This window comes from Ischnura elegans, chromosome 9, assembly GCF_921293095.1.
Source record: "Ischnura elegans chromosome 9, ioIscEleg1.1, whole genome shotgun sequence".
NCBI lineage: Eukaryota > Metazoa > Arthropoda > Insecta > Odonata > Coenagrionidae > Ischnura > Ischnura elegans.
Genome location: NC_060254.1, coordinates 92,159,888 through 92,165,847, shown reverse-complemented (window position 1 = coordinate 92,165,847; position 5,960 = coordinate 92,159,888). Strand labels below are relative to the sequence as shown.

General features: G+C 37.9%; 1 protein-coding gene across 2 annotated transcripts in view; it reads right to left on the bottom strand.

Moving 5' to 3' along the window:
• Positions 1-5,960, bottom strand: part of LOC124165111 (cilia- and flagella-associated protein 298) — a 197,896-nt gene that overhangs the window by 104,051 nt on the left and 87,885 nt on the right. The window lies entirely within an intron of this gene.

Here is a 5,960-nt window from a genome sequence, read left to right as displayed (position 1 = left end):
GGTCTCTGTGTTTTATTTAATCCTATATCCTCCAGGGTTCTTATGGATCGGTATTGGGGTGGAGAATTTCAAAATGGGCGGTGGCTGATTTCTCACGACCCAAATCACGAGACGTCACGTGGTCTCTTTCCATTGCCTTATTTATTCACCAAGCTCACGCACATCACCAGTAAGTTTCCCAAATAGAAAATCATCTAGGACAAGGGGGAATACATTAAACTTTCTCGACCATTACACAGAATTAATTGGGGGAATGGGGCAACGCTATATATTGAAAATAAGTAGGAATTTCCTTTAATCACGAGATGTTGTGTGGGAAAATATCAAAATATTTTCCCAAAGTCACAAAGAATATCATTAATCATCAATCACTAAATACATATATGATGGGATTAAATTAGTACACATCCTTCAACCAATGCCACAAATTTCCAGGCGAGTTTAGCCGCATTTAATTTCTCTTTACATTTCATTTTATATTTATGCAAGTAAAATTTTAATGCCTGTTTGCAAGTAGATAGAAACTGCTTAAATAGCTGATAGATTTTTATTAATACATTTTGAATGATATAACAATCTGTGATTTTATGCTAAAATGAAATGATTTAGGATAATTTATTTCAATATTTTTGGAAATTTCCGATATTTTGACATAGCGGGAGAGTAACTTTGTAACCACTTGAAAAATTCTCTAAAACAGCATGTAATTAGATACATACTCCTCCCTGATGAAGTAGCATAATTTTAACTCTTAGTTTAGTGTATTCAATTATGAACCTTAATTGACTCAAAACTCTAACAAGTGTCCTGAAACCAGAAACCCCACCTCGAAGAGCACGGTCATTTGATCGGACAGAAATTTAACATTATTTTCCTGAAAGTCTTTTCAGCCCAGCAAATCATAATATTTCCCCATAGGAATGGTGCATCAAATAAGTAGTAAATGACAACCTAAGTTAAGTTCAAATTAAAAGTTGATCTTCCCATGTTTTCATTCGATTAAAATCAATAATCAATTAATCCTCTTTTGAAATTCCTGTAATGGCAACCGGTAGCGCATGTTTCCGGAAAAGTGCACATAATAATCATTTAAATAGAGTATATACATGTAAAACTGAGATATCTCTCGAAACATATTAACAATTTCCGCCATTACACCATTTGTATTAATAAAAATAATTTGGGAACGCCAGGGCTCAAAGCAAGAGTAAATAATTTAACTGAATTACCTTGCAATAATAACAACCTCTCAAATAACTAGCATAGTTTGGTGAAAAGTTCCAGACGCCATAAGCTAGTACGAGAGTGAATTTTCACCTTGATAGGAAGAAAGAAAGCTGAATGTTATCTATCTCATGTAGACCTTAACATTTCAAAATAATGCTCCCCCAACCCCTCTATCAACAATCCAACTCATCGATGAGCCTGAGACACTCCGTCTGGTAAAAATGACCATGCAATCAACGCGACGCAACAAATATTAATGGCAGCATAATAACCACATTTCAAAATCACCAAGGACACGTGGGAGTTTCCGAAAATTCAAAATTCTACCGCGTCCCCATCGCAGTCATGCGCAGAGCTACGGCCTCGTTGGCGAGGCTGTAGTTGAGCAAGCGGCCGCCAGGAGGCCTTGAGTGAAGCAGTACGGGCTATTATCATGCCCTTGTCCCAAGCTACCAAGAGTCTTGAACCGTAATGATTTTTTTTTTAAGCGCTTTAGATCTCTTCCGAAAAAAATTCAAATACAGCGTTAGTTTTTCAACAATAATAAACACTGCGAATTCAGTCTAGCAATAAGACAAATAAGCAAGCATAAACCTTTTATCACTTCTCATTATTTCTGTTTATTACTACTTATCACTTTCTTTGATATCTAGTTAATGTCAATAATGTTTCACATGCAAGAACTACATCAGAGCTTCATGAGAGAAAAACAAGTTCGATGATAAAGTCAAATACTAAGGTCGTCGGATGAAAATGAGATAAGTTTTAAACAAGAGTAAGAGGAGCCAAGGCGGGCTATGAGGTGGGCGTGGCCCATACAGAACAGGGGTACTGCGATTCAAATATAAAGGCACACATTTTCTCATTACAAGCTGTGGCGCAAGAAACGATTTTAAAGAAGATGTATAATGCATGTGCATTTATTTTTATCGTACATCGTTGAAATGCTCAGCTAATTGAGCGAATCTAAACGAGCCTCTCAAAATGTCCATAATTACAATCCGTGAGACATTGTGAACAGAGAAAAGAGATAATCACCAAGAAAAAAATATTCAGTGAGTAGTGTATTTTTATCAAAAATTTACTTTTAGTTCGATTTTAAATGAAAAAATATTTTTTTCTTCTTTTCAATCTTTTTAATTCGAGTTGGTATATGGAGCACTAACATCTAAAGAGTAACTACTCATATCCCCAGAAATACATAAGGAAGAGGAAACTCAGGAATTTAATGAGTTTGAGTACTAGGTGCCTATTTGTCAGATCATGGTTCGAGTCAAGGGTAAAATGTACGGTGTTTCCTCAATCGAATTTTTATGCTCAGAATGCACAAACCGATGACTCCTAAAATGGTCAGTCCCGGGTAGGCTACGCGAATGTTAATAAAATAAGCCCTGAGTAAAAAACGATATTTTTCTTTCATTAATTAGGATTTTTATCCCATATCATTTAGATGCAGCATCTCTGGTGTAATGTACGAGGAAACTGCTGTGATAAAATCAAAGTTTAATTGGATGACTTAGTTAAGAATTTGCTGAAGTGTTGAAAAAATCAATGCGCCCTATACCTCTTACTATATTCCTAGGTCATAGATATGCTTGGTAGCATACGAAACGAAACACAAAGCTGTAACTAAAACGTATTCCGCAGTCATAGAGATTATCCTTAAAATACCATGTAGGAAATCATCATTCATGATAAAAATATCCTGCCACCACCACAGCATGGTTCGTACTTCCATTTAACCATACATTTTCTTAAATAAGCTCTATATCAGGGTTAAGTAACTTCTACACTCCGAAATAATTTTTTACACCTCGCAAAATGATTATCCGCGAATTGTTTTAACACTTAGGATTTTAACACTTGTCCTATGGAACTTCAATATTGGCGTCTTAACTAACCACGTCTTTTGAAAAGCACCACACAGGCATGGCGGGTTAATAACTCTTATTCTAAATCAGAGCAAAATCATTTTGTCTCCCGCTCTTATATAAACCTAGTAGCAAAGTCTCGACAAGTGTCTTTTTAGTTCAAAACAAAATTAAAAATGCATAAACGCAACGAAACAAGACAAAGGTAAACATCAAGCGTTTCCAAAAATGTAGAATTCCCACATATTCGTGACTGCAAAATTCTCGTGATCGAGGATGAAATTATGAAAAACCGGAAAATTACTCAGCGGAAAGGTCAGAAAGTCCAAAAGAAGGCCATGAATATGCATGCGTATCGCGATCAATAACTCAAAGAGTTGGCCAACGGCGACCATGCAGGCTAAACACACGCACTCGCGCGGGCAAGTAGAGCACAACGCACGCACGAAAAGAGACCGTGAGGCAGTAGGGATAACAGCCGTTGAGGCGCCAAGGACAGCGGGCAAACTAGGCGCCAGATACATTAAGACCACTCCCTCAACTTGTTTCCACACGCTCCTCCGAAAATCAGTGATTCAACGTTAAGATTGGTTTCGATAGGTGAAGGTAGAGCTCATTCCGGACTAAGCCACAGGCGGGTGACTTTCGCTCAGCAATGGTAATGGGAGCCAGTTCTTTCTCCTGGACCCTTCTCGCACTTAGAGGATTTTTATTTGTAGTGTCCATAGAGATTTGAATCCGGGACCGTTAGGCCAGTAGCCTAGCGCTCTACCCAGTAGCCCATAACCAAGGATGGCAACAGACTCTATATGGAAGTCAAAACCAGTAAAATTTCAATATTTCCGTGCCCGGGAGCGAATTGTAGAAAAGAAACGATTTAAACACGGGCAGCTGAACTCAGGGTCAACACGAAATCGGAGTAAAAACTACTTCGGGTCGAAACTAAAGTAAAAGTTTGAGACGAAACGAAACGCAGATAATGTTTCGCAAGGGAGGGACCACGTGCTTCACCTCCGAACGGTTTAGTTTCGACCCATATACCGAGTACGAAATATGGTTGAATGAAGTAGAGGCTCGGCCTACCGCCATTAGATCCATAGGGCACTCATATTTTTACCACTAACAGGAAAACGGTGAACGCAAAATGGACATTCTCATTTTTAAGCTCAATGTTTTCAACTCTCTACACGAATGTAAGGCTAATGGGTCGAAACTATTCTCTATCATCCCCTCCACTCAACTTCTGGGATTGAAACTTAACTATGAGCAGCGGAGTTTCGATTAATTTCGTTTCATTCCCGAGAGTAAAGTTTCATCCCGGGTCGAAACTTAACTTCCTGGTGATTTTAATTTCGCGCGGGAACGAAACAAAACCTAGACCTCGTATTTTCGTTTCCCTCCGGGTCGAAACATTGTCGTTTCGTTTCACTAGCCATCCCTGCCTATAACCCTACCATCCAACACTAATCGACATTTACACATCGGTATAGAACGAAGCCCTTAAAATACCCTCAAAATTCTGCCATGAGCGAGAAGAGAAATGTTCCAGCCGGAAATTTCGGGGAGTTTGAACCCCCTGACAGGCCCCTCGCTCGCAGCGGTCTTGTACGAAGGAGACAGGTTCCGATGAAGCGAGAACTAAGCGGAAAGGGAATGCTGAGGAGCGTGGTGAAGAGTATTAGGTATGTGGGAAAGAGGGAAGAAGGAAGGGTTGAGAAAAAAAAGAGTGAAAAAGATGGACCATACAGTGCATGAAAGAGAAAAATTCACTCAAGGAGGGGGGTGGGTCGTGGTAGCACGCAAAATGCTCCATTTAAATTTACCATCAACGGTGTAAAACCTAAAACAATATTGACAGAAATAAATCTTCACACAGTCACTGGGTGCTGAAGCCACTACCGATTACGATAAAAAAGTATTTTAGACGAAAAGGTACGATGAATTTGACAATGACATGGGTGTAAAAATTATATACAAATGCAACCCTGACATGTTTACATTCGTACTTAACGTTTCTATGTAAATTTAATAATATATATTATAGATAAAAAAGTATAAACTGCAAGCATTCACATAATATGTCAAACATTTTAGCACAATTGTTAATAGAACCAAAAGCTTTACAACATCGGCTTTATCCGGGGGCAATACATCGTCTACGCTAATACATGTCGTTCGCTATGAATACTTAAATAACTTTACCTTGTCACCAATTACTAATTTTTGGTCAATCATTTTAAACAATCAATAGAGAGAAACAAAAATTCCTTTTGCCTCGAAGCCAGAGAAAGGTACTTCGCTTGCAAGGAAAGGCACCAAGGGTTTAAATGTGACATGGTTGTAAAACATATTTATATTCGCGAAAATTGGATAGCTTGTTTCAGGCGCCTAGCATCCAAAACATTACGCTTACTGACATACACACAGCCATCAAGCGTAAAAATTATTTCTTCACCACAAAAGAGATGCACATCCCAAATGTTTTCTCAGCAGATAATGGTGTCTGAAATAAAAATATTTCCAAGGGTAATCAACTACCATAAATCCCTTCATCAACGGTTACATTCATAAACGCTAACAATTTCTAAAACAACAATTTTACAACGTAATTTTTACCCAAAAAAACCTTAGCCAAGAGCATCAATTACTCGATTTTTTATAGAAACTAATCATAAAACTAAAAACATTGGCACCTTTACGATAGATTTATTAGGCTGGTCTAATGTAAAATACATAATGCGAGGGGCTACAACTCGTTTCAAGCAAGGAAATATTCTTAAAAGTTTCTAATTCGATGAGTCCTTTCGTAATCCACTCGAACTGGAAATATACTGTCATATTTAATTATGACTATAAGTCAAG